Below are 12,035 nucleotides of genomic sequence, written 5' to 3' on the forward strand. Positions count from 1 at the left end.
ACAACATCTGGTCACGAGTTAGTTTTCTCCTTTATACACATCAATTGGATTTTTAATATATAGTCTCAATGATTCATTGTTGTCTGTTTTGGCTTTTTATTGGACAGCATCATAGATTCAGTGTAAGCATCCAGAAAATGCCCATCTACAAGTTTAAAATAATCCCAACAATCCTAACAATAATTCTTGATGTGATCTGAAAATATATGCCACAAGTACCACAACTTACAGACCCAAATCTTGCCTTGTCTTTATAGGTTGATGGCAAAATGTGAAGGCAGGCGATAATGTTTTTGCCCATGTGTGTTTGTGTTTATGTGTCTGTTAGCAAAATATCTCATGAACCACTGGACAAATTTGATCGAAACTCTCAGAAAGTAATAATTAGATGTACATCTACAGCTGGTGAACTTTTAGAGTCAATCTAATTCATGATGGCCGCCACAGATAGTCAACATTAGCCAACACAAAGATGGCTACAAATCAGTCAATTTTACATATAATGGGTTAAAATTTGATGTGGTCGTAGCTGGGAGTCATTCACAACACATACGCTGAACGTGACATCTTACAGTAGTGCGTAAAACTGGACGTAACATTATTTTTAAGGTTTGACCAAAATGGCTCCAACTTCAGTTAAAATACTTAATCGGAATTCCTAAAAAGGGAAAACGTGGGGGAGATGTAGAAAGTGTAGGAAACAGTGGTGCACTCCCGGTTTGAAAAGTTTACGCTTTTCAGACAGCAAAGCTATAAACACAGGATTAATTTATAAAATGTGCAGTAGCTTAAACCCACAGCTAAATCAAACTGTTATTATTAGCCTATCGGCGCAGTTCTACAGCAGTCAAATACATCTCTCACATTAGTGCTGTCACAGTGATTGAAACTTCTCCTACATTACAGTTAAACAAATAACAGAGACCATGTTGTTGCTGAAAACGGTCTGCCGCTTCTAAACATTTTTCTGATAAATTCACTTAGAAGGAAATTGCTTACATTTAATGGAATATTCACGCAGCGATGCATCACTTCTGTAACTGGATGTAAAAACTTTTACAGTAATCTCAGTGCTGCGCTGGTAAATATAAATCATGCTTGCATAAATACATTATGAAATGTTTGCTTACCACATAAAGCCTCCTGTGATAATATTAAACCATAAAAGCTGCTGGGTGGCTCCTTTGCTAAAACCTGCATTCGTCCAGCAGGTCAGCACTTGAACACCAGGGTCAACGTGTCAACTCTTGCCTTTGTGTGGGAACTTTTCTGTTTCTGTTTGGCGGAGTGCGAAGTTTACGCACCTTCTTGTCGGGAAACGTGGTGTCCACTGGCTGGGACACTGGGGTCTCTGTACTGGCTCCTGAATTCCAGTGGACAGATTACCAGTTTTTAAAGACAGACAGACTAGGTTTCACTCACATTTTCTGCTTCGAGGCATCTAGATAAAAACAAAATTACATGGCACTAATATTGCACAAGTACTGAGAAACAAAAAGCTACCATAGGTTTGAGACTGGGTGTTGGAAAGTCTAATAACAGAGCATCAAAACTGAATTATCATGAAACCCTGAGCTGAGGAGTTGTGATAAAGTGATCAAGTTCTTGTGTCATTTCTGGACTTTCCCATGTTTTGGGCGTCAGAACCACAGTGTCACTTGTTGGTGTGAAAGCTCCTCACCTTCATCATTAAATACAAAACTGATAAAAGCCTGTATGAGTTGTGTGCCAGTGGAGACATATATTCTTTAGGTTTACACATGTAAATGACTAAATTACAAAAAGGTTGTTGGTTTTAGCACTGAACTAAAATAGTCATGACGTGTCTGTTGCAGTTTTTGGCTGTAAAGTGGGATGGATTCACCCATTTGCAGGTAAATTCACGGTGCCAGTTCTGAATCATAATATGAAACTATTTAAACAGAGTTTTTGGACACTACAAGCTGCTCCTTCCCAATCTCAGCAGTTAATTCAGAGAGTGCAAATGCTGGCATCATCCTGTGAGCTTTGGCCACATTAAGTGGTGTGATCTCGGGCACCAACGAGGTGACAAAGTGTGACTCGACCAAACTGAGACTGAAGCTAAGCAGTCGGCTTCCCACAGTCACACCTCAGACTGAACACAGGGAACAGAAAGCCTGCTGGTAGAGTCACATCACTCAGTTCGCATTAAGGAGCATTTCAGGTAATTTTTTACCTTTTTTTTAAAAAAGGTTGTTTCAGTGATATTTCAGTTTTTAAGTAAGAAAGGCAGCAGTGTTGAGGAGGAACAAGGTTTTCCTTTGCACTACAAAAATGACGCAAAAGGTCATTTGTAACTATTTTTTTGCTATTTCTGGTGGTCATGTAATTTGAGGACATTAGTTTTTATGACATCTAAAGCTACTTACTGCTACTACTACTACTAAAAATAATAACATTAAATTTGCTCTAGGTTTTGCAGGAGCTTGTAGTCTTATAGCTTTCAGTAGATTTGTCCAAACACATTTGTTCTAGGGAAGCTTGTTGGAACCTGAATGGGGGAAAAATGTAATTTTATGTTGTCTTCACATAATAACAAAACAAAACAAAACAAAACAAAAAACTATGGCTTATTTTTGTGTTCCTTTGATTTCCCCTTTGACTTGTCATTTTAAAGCAATATAATGTGTTTGACCAATAGATGGAGCAAAATGGCCAAAAACAAACGATTACTTGTTGTTTTTTTTGTTTTTGTTTTTTGAGGATTTGGTGTAATTACTTAATTCTGCCACCAGGGGGCGGTGGCGTACTTGAGAGAGAATTTCTGCACACAGACTGTGGAAAACTTCATATGAAGATAAGATGTTTGAAATGTTTAAAAACAACATTATAATATAATTGTCTAATATAAGTAATTTAACCTACAAATACAAGTGAATTACATTTCTATTTATGCTTTAAAATTAATTTACAATTACAAATTTTTCAGCACCTCAGATGTGCAGGAAAATAAATTATTAAAGTTGCGATTTATTTTTGTGGATTCTTTTTGTAAACTTTGATTCAAGCAAAAAAAAAAAACCAAACATCTTTAATAATATTTATCTGTTTAATTCTGTTAGTGGTAAATGTATTCCAGAACAAGTTAAGTACAGTTAGACATCTTGGATTTATGAATTTGATATTTTGAGAAATTAATAAAGTAATATAAAAATAATGTAACATATAAACCATAGACTTTCTTTTTTTTATCTTTTTAAGACAAAACATTATCAAACTTATGTTTAATGTGTTCAAAACAAATAAATTTATATTTAAAGAACTATTCTATATTTGTAACACTTTTTCAATTCGTTATAGTGCAGTTTTCTGTTTGAAGTATTACAGTGGTCCATTTCTACAATTAAAGAAGATTTTTATTTGCTTATATACCAATAAACTCAACTTAGTTTTGCTCGAGTAAAAAAGGCTGACATATTTTATACATAAATGTTTAAATATTTCTTTTCAAATTTGACACCTAAACACCCCAGATGTGTACAAGCAGCAGAGACAGAAAGAAAACACAGTGGTCATAATGAAATGAAGGACATGAAGCAGAAATTTGTGGAGTGATGGCAGTCATTTCTCGGCTGAAGGAGATTTTTCTTCCTCTCAGCTTATAAACATTCTGCCTCACCCTCTCGTCGAAGAGATATAGCTGTTGTGCTTTTCCACACCTTGCTATCTTAGCCTCCACTTAAATAGTTAGTTTGGTCTTCTCTCCCTGAGATGGAGATAATTACAATTTCAGCAACGTTTGTCAGGTGATTACCTCATAATCCCCTATTTCATTTGATAAGTCACGCATTGATTTAACTCAGAGTTGGACCTAATGGAGTATCTTTTCCACAGCCAGAGTGATTTGTATGCCAGGGCAAAAGGGCATCGGTGGATGGGAGGCAGAAAAACAGCCGCTCGCCGTTCCCATTCCCTTCAGCCGCTGACGGTGAAAGATGAGCAACAAGACGGCGGGTTTAATCACAGCAACCTAAATGCAAACAGTAAATCACTGCAGCAGTGGATACAGTGATGTGTGGTGGTCGCTCTCACATAAAAGATCCTTATTTCTGTTTATAGTCTCCCCTCTTTGCAGGCAGATGGAGAAATGGAATGATAAAAAAAAACACTGAATGAGAGATAAGATGAGTGAAGGGAAAGAGGCCTGCTTGGTATTCACCTGTCTCTCTGGATCAATAAAGGTAATTTGGTCTGATTCCTCCCTGTAGGCCTCTTAGCAGACAGAAGGGGAGAGGGGGTCAGCCACTGCTGAGCTGCAGGGAGCTGGAATAACTTAGAAACACAGTCTGCAAATGATTCATTCGGCTTTTCCTCTGCCTTGACAAGAACGACAACGCGAGGCATCAGTTTGATGTGCAGGATGGTAATAAAATAACTGCGTTTGTTGGTGTTTATGTGCCACTTTGTAGTCAAATTGTCACAAAAATAAATAATAAAAAAAATCACAGATCACATTTTTTCCACATTTAAACTCAAGAGCTTGTGACCAACTGGTTCACAGGGAGCCTATGATACGCATGAGAAAGGTTTGGGCTGTATCAGTTGTCTGTTACCATGGAAACAGTGATGTCAAGTTGAAGTTAAATTTTGCTGTTTTTGTTGTTATTCCTTTTGTACATTCTGGATTACAGTGTCTGTCTCTCAGTTTCTTGGGATTCATCTGTTGGTGAATCATGGAGGATGCCATCCATCACCTGGAGTCTGAGAAGAATGTCCAGGACTGTCAGGAGAGGAAGAGCTGTCCCAAAACTCACCAAAAGTATATATACATATATATGTATATATATACAGTAGTGAATTCTATAACATATTGATGAGTACACACATTATAGACACATGTACTTGCTCATTTAGTCTTTTATTTATTTTTTTACCTATACTGACTTTATTTTAAAAAGTGTGAAATATAAGGATATATTTTATTATGCTTTGATCACAAGAGAAAGGTTGAAAACAGTTTTAATGATCCCTTTAAAGAAGATAGAAGATGGTCTTTACTAAACTTCTTTCTTGCTTTGGTTCTGAAATGCATCCTGCAGCCGCCTGGGAAACATTATTCAAAAGAGTGGGGCTGACTTTGAAGTGAATAGTTAAAAAAGTGAAAAAAAACAAAACAACAAAAAAAAAACAGTTGATACAACTATAGTAATTATCCGTATTTTCCTGAAATTTTGAGAATAAATTAAATCAAATCATGTGAGAGTCTCTGCTTAGCTTATCAAAATTAGCAAAATCCTAAAATTAATGTTTTAATTGCATTTTTTTGGGAAATAATGAGTAAAGTTTCTCCATTTTTTTGCTTTAATCCACTTCCCAACATTAGGATTTAATTTTGTACTGAGCATGCATTTAACTACAAGGATAACTGGAACTGAACAGCTGTTGTTGAATAATTAGCAAACAACAATTTGTTGAGAAATTAATTTATTTATTTGTCCATCCATCAGTTCTATTTATCTGCTTTCTCCTTTCCGGGTCATGGGGCAACATGGGGCCTGTCTCCAGCAGTCACTGTGCGAGAGGCGGGGGACACTCTGGACAGGTCGCAAGTCCATCACAGGGACATTCAGAGACAAATGAGACAAACAACCGTCCACACTCTCACTCACACCTAGAGACAATTTAGAGTTATCCTAACATGTATGTTGTTGGGAGGAAACCCATGCATCCACAGAGGAAGTCTGGGAGGCAAACCTGTGACCTTCTTGCTGTGAGGCGTCAGCTCTACACACCGTCCTGCCCTTATTTGTTTCTTTGTTTATTTATTTGTGTCGTTGATGAAAGGTGATTTTCACCTGGTGTCAGTTCATAGTGTAGATTTAAACATGGACATGACTACAGTATGTGGCCAATAAATAAATAAAAAATATATAAATAAATACATGAATAAATAAAATCAACAACTGGCCCATTTACCATATGTAAAAAAGTTCCCAGTCAACACATGCAAAGTGACGAAAAAAAATCCTGCTAAAGCGAAGTCTTGCAGAAATTGGACTAATAGTCTACTTTTGTGTTCCACATCCGTCTATCACACTTCAATTATCTTTCAACATCATTAATTGCTTCTCGAGGAAGCACATATTGATAGTCCATCATGTGCGCAAACTGTTTGAGGCCGACTTAGCTGACAAGTCATTTCCATTCTGGTACCCTGACCTAATCACCATATCTTATTATCATTCACATGAAAAACACTAATTACAAAGGCAGGGTGAACCTGATTTATGCTAATGGAAACGTGAATATGCCACGGATGCATTCATCTAGAGTATAGGACCCTGCGCTGGTGTTAAGTGTGATTAGCATGTGATTACCATAGCATGGGTTAGATCTACTGGAGGCCCTGGTTCTGGTGGGCTGGGGGCGGGGATATCGTTCCTCACAAACAGGGAATGAGACTGTGACTCTTCACGACATAAGGAAATAACATTAATGATGACAAATTGACTATTTGATTGTTTTATTCTAAACAAATAGATGTCATTATTTGTGAAGCTGTTTTAAAACTTTCTGTTTTGAATTTAGTTTATCAGATAAAAAGGATTTGGTCAAGCAGCGTTGGAGACTTGAAATGATTGAACGTGTCAGAAATTAGAAAAAATATCTTAGGCCCCAGAAAAGAAACATCATAATTGTTTTGTGTGGAATTTTTGTGTACCTTAACAATGGAGGCGACTTGGTTTATGGTACACAACGCATTGAGAAGTAAGTTTTCAAATTAAATACTTTGCATTAAAACTTTTGATTAATTATAGACACAAGCAATTATCATTGAAACCAGAAGACAGAAAAAACATAAATATTGTATTGTGGGTTCTTATTGTAATGCATTGAGTTTACCTTTTTAGTTCATAGTTTAGCTGCACCAAAGTGCTGCACTGCAGTTTTCACTACAGCAGGAGGTTGAGATGATTTCCTGATTTGTTAACCGTCTGTTCCAAAGACAAGAAAGTCTGAGTGACTTCTCACCAGCAGTTGGACACAGGTTTTTGTGTCCTTGTGATTCCTGACTGATAAATTATCCAAATGCTGATAGCAGCAGGTCTTCTCACACAATAGTTCCTGTAAAACCACCATCTGTGTTGCTTTTCTTCTTCTGGTTTAACCTGCAGTCTTTTTGCACGTTGTATCTTTGGCGCCACCATTTCAGATGGAAGACACTCGTACTGCAGCGTGCACAGGCAATGCACTCAAGTGCTCATCCTCTAAGGGGTGTGGCAGATCTTACTGGACAGATAAAAATGACAAAATCTACATGACAGAGCAGCCGTGGAAAGCATGAAAAAGCATGTTTCGACCCCTATAGGGATTTGCCCCCCTGCTGGCCATGTGACAGACTGTAGGTTCAAGAACTTTTGCGTTAGCTTTATTTTTCTGATGCAACATTCATCTTTTATGTAAAGTCTAAACCCTTCAGATTTTCAACGTAACATGTTTTTCTTTCGGCTGCTCCCTTCTGCAGGGGTCGCCACAGTTAGCAGACTTACGCCGGATGACGTTTGCGACAAACGACCCGAGCTCAAACCTGCAGCTTCAGGGATAAAAGCTACCACAGTCTAATTTTTTAACATAAAATCTAAAGTTTGAATCTAAAAAAAATGGGAACAATTTTATATAACAGCAAACTTTTTTTTTCAAACATTGTCAAAATGGTACTTTAGTATATCATGTAGGCTTAAGATTCAAAAAAGGTTAAAAAACAAAAATTAGATTAACTCTAACAACAAAATTGTTTTGCATTCTTAACTAATCTTATTAAAAGACAGTCTTAATTTGGACTATATTTCATTTATAGATTTGTTGACCTGTGAATTCAATGCTGTGTGTGACACTAACTCAGATAAATTTTTAAATATTCTAATGTCTTCTCTTGTTTTTATAGGACTTAAATGGAAGCCTGTGGCAGTGGAATACAATTATACAAAGTTGTTGCAATAAAAGAACTCATTTTTGGTTTTGATCTTTTGATGAGCATCATTATGCCAGTTTTCAACATCAGATATAAAGAGCAGCATGATCATTGTGTCGTATTAAATCTGGTATTAAAAGTAACCTTCAGTTTCTTGTCATCTCTTTGTCAAACACACAGATGTGTTAAACACGACGCTTCGCTTCTCAGGGTATCTCCCAGTTGTAGTCCTCCGAGCCATCTGTTCCTGCAGCCAGCTTGCAGCGCAGCTTCCAAGGGACGGGATGATGCGTTTGTCTAGGGAGCCACGCGAGCACAAAGAAGGGGGGCCCTCCTTTGATCCTTCTATTCGTCCTTGTGTCTCCCTGGCTTGTACTTGCCTGCATGGTTGGTGTGACGGGTCGCAGGCTTGCAGAGCCGAGTGCCCTGCACATGGCACTCCAGCAGAAGGAGCCTATTGACGGAACAACAGATTGGTGTTGAGTGTACCTGATGGTGATCTCTCCCCCACTCTTTCTTTAACCAACCAAAGACAATCCCTGTCTCCATCTTTGTAATACAAATTGCCACTGTGTAGTAGAATTAAGAGAGTGCCAGAAGCCATTGTTGTTTAATCTGTATCGAAAAGGAGAGGTGATGTTGAGTGCAGTCCTTTTCTTAGCAAGGATTAAGCTTGGGTTTTTCTCTGTTAGCCCTCTTCGGGCGATGTGCTCGGCTTAGATAGAATCTTGGCAGAGACAGAACAACTCTGCACTAAAACTAGGTTGGATAAAATGTGTGTGTGTGTGTGCAGAGTTTGTCTGCGGCTGGATTCATCATTAGCCGAGCAGAGGGTCATCTGGCTCTAATAGGTGTTCTCAGGTGTTGGTTTTGATGTCTACAGCACTGTGTTGTTTGCTGTTGGGAATCAGATCCTGGCTTTCTCCTTCCCCCTCCGCCCTCCCTCTGCCCTGCTTCAGTCCCTCTGCACCGCAGCTAATACCACGCTCATTACGCTGCTATCGATCGGCCCTCTCTGCACACTAAAGGGCAAAGAAGTCCTCTCCTTTTCCTTCTCTTCTGTGTCGTTCTTTCCCCACCCTATAGCTCTTCATAATCTCCTTTCCTTGAGCCATTTCTTCTCCTCTCACACCCTTGTATACCACCATTTCTTTAACGGCACTTATGTTATATTTATGTCCTAGGAGATGAAAAATGGAAACCTTTTGTGGTCTTCTCTTTGGTGCACAAAGCTGATGTAAAGAACTAAATCAGATTTAAGGAGAATACCCAGTACCGTCCTCCTCCTGTACAGTCCCTTTTACATCTCCGTGTCTTCATGTTTTTCCTTTTTTCTTTATCTTGCAAAAGATTTTGTGTCTTGTAAAATAACACCCAATTTATTTTACAGATCTCTGTAAAAGTATGCAGCCTTGTGTGGGCTGAAGAATAAAAACTGTGAGGTGCCTTTGAAGGAGGTCTTGAGTTACAGAGCTACACAACCTGCACACAACAATCTAGTGTAACGTGCAGGGAATGCAATGTAAAAATGAATATGATTGCCTGGGGCTATTTTAGCCTAATTTATTTTTTATTTCTTGTGTTTTATAATTTTTTTTTTCTAATAAAAGATAAATTGTGATAGATAAAAACTAAATTTTAGAGCCATTGGGGTGTTATTTGTCAAGTTATTTATTTTTTCTCAGTAAGGTGAGTTTAGCTTACAAACTTCATCTCAATAATTAAACGTTTGGGGTTTTATTCAGTGCATTACAATGGTGTTTCTGTATTAATTTGCCTTTGGGGGCAGATTTGAGGCTCCACAGGAATCCTAAGTGCTTGAACAGAAGACAACTGGATTTATTTTTGTGTTTCTTGGAAAAATTTTCACTTCTCACTCAAACGTTTTCTGCCGTTTTAACTGACTATCGGGGAGTTTCAGGTTTGTTGGATCTGTTGTCAGGATATGTTGAAGTCACTGATCCAACAAACATCCTGTTTTGTTTTGGTTTTACTCAGCTATGGTCAAAAGATCCAAGGTGCAAATGTCTGTATTATTAGTATTATCATTTAAACAACATTTTAAATGTCTTTTAAGAAGTAAAATGTCTTTTTTAACCAAGAAGAGAAAAATCCGGGAACCTAATAACGAAACAGTTTGGATTACCACGACCTGCTGAGAGACAATCTATTGAATTGATCAATAAGACCCTGATAAGTTTGGGACATTTCAGTTTGGTCTTTGTCAGATAAATGGTATCTTTTCAACAATCCTGCCTTTTGTTTTAAGTGATAAACACTCGGTCCTCCAAGTGTAGAAAGATATCCATCTAAAATGTATTTTATTATTTATAACAGATGCTCACTTGTATCAGTTCATTTTGAATTGTTTAATTTGATTGAAGTTATGCTTTAAAGGGCATCTATGTTACATGTTGTAAGTACAAAAGCAACAAATTTCATTAATAAATCAGATATTATACAACATGACCTTGTGTATTAGTACAACAAAATACTTTTTAGAAAACTATAATTTAATTGCCACCATTACCTCCCTACTGAAGGCTATTTTTAATATAAATAAACACATTAAAGATGTTGCAAAAACACATTAGGAGTTAAAAAATTTCAGAAAGGAAGAAGGGGCAACAGAGCTGAAAAGCTTCCCCCGGTGGTGAGACAGATATTTATTCCAGCTGAGACATTTTATGTGTAAATGTGTGATCATGTAACTGTGATCTGCATAAATTTATGTATTTTTTTTCTATTAATTCAAAATTCAAGATGTTTGGCAAAGTAGTAAGTGATGAACGTTTTTCAACTTTTATTTATTTTTTGTAAGATGTAATAATTGAAGTTATTTCAGTTTAGTGTTCCTAACCCTAACCCATTATCATTTTTCTTAATTAATCTTTTTCTATGTTTCACAAACCTAAAAAAATGGAATATTTGAAAATTATATGATAACAGTGTCATAAATTTGTAAGACTAGGTAAAAACCAAAACTAGATAAAAATAAAACTAGATAAATATTGTTTTGTTAGCGAAACCTGAATCTTTTGGCTTTGCCTGTGTGAAACTCATTTTGTTGCATTGTACTGGCCCTTTTTGCTTCATCCAGAACTTTTTTATTCACATCAAAGGCTTCCTTCAAGACAAAGGCTTTCCCTTTCTGTTGACAGAATTTATTTGCATTTTTTTCTGCTACAGATTCTCAGCAAGGGGTTGTCTGTGCTTTGACCTCGCAGCTCCCAAGCTGCATTGATTGTTAAACCATAATTGCTTGCATACCATATTACAGCACACTTCTTGACTTCGCATTTAAATCCTCCTGTTTGCACATATTCCAACCTCAACTTTTAGCCGCTCTTTACAGTTTCCTGATGGAGGACTGTTTAGTGCGGTGCTAAAAAAAGGTGGTGCTGCTTGTCTTGCTGTTATCCAGGTTAGATACCTCTGACCCCCTGCTACCTCTATGTCTTTGTTTCACGGCTGACAGAGGGAGTGCCAGAGCTCCTCCAGCTCGGGTGATTTATGACCAGCAGCTGCTCTTGTAGCCCATGACCCACACAGCTGGGTGTCAGATGTGGTCTCCCTGTAAGCAGAAACTTATCTGGCAGCCCAGCATAAGTCGAAGGTTGGACAGAGAGGGAGCAGAGGAGTGAAGACCAAGCAGGGGGAAAACAGATTCTTCTGACAGATCTGTCAAAAAAAAAAAAAGAAAAAGAACGGAAAGTAAGAGATCTGAAAGTTAGCAAAGCAGAAAAATTAACAACAAAGAAGTCACTTGGACTCTCAGCTGACAGCAGTAAAGCTTGAAACTTGTTTGGATAAAAAAAAAAAAAAGAAAGATTTGAATGCACCAGCTTGGCTCTGCATTGATTTCTGCTCATGCAGAGAAAGCAAAATGTTTGTATTATTTCATAAGCCAATTAGCTGCAAGGAGACTCATCTCCCTGTGTGCCTATTGACCCACAGTCTGTGGCTGCAGCTTTATTGTCTGGGGGGAGCTCTATAAAAGATCAATAAGAGGCGAGTGATTGGATTATGGGGTAATCAATGGATTGTACTAATATATAACCAGAGTGATTACAGAGAACAGGCTAATCGTAGCCTCAGAAAG

This window comes from Kryptolebias marmoratus, linkage group LG19 (assembly GCF_001649575.2).
Source record: "Kryptolebias marmoratus isolate JLee-2015 linkage group LG19, ASM164957v2, whole genome shotgun sequence".
NCBI lineage: Eukaryota > Metazoa > Chordata > Actinopteri > Cyprinodontiformes > Rivulidae > Kryptolebias > Kryptolebias marmoratus.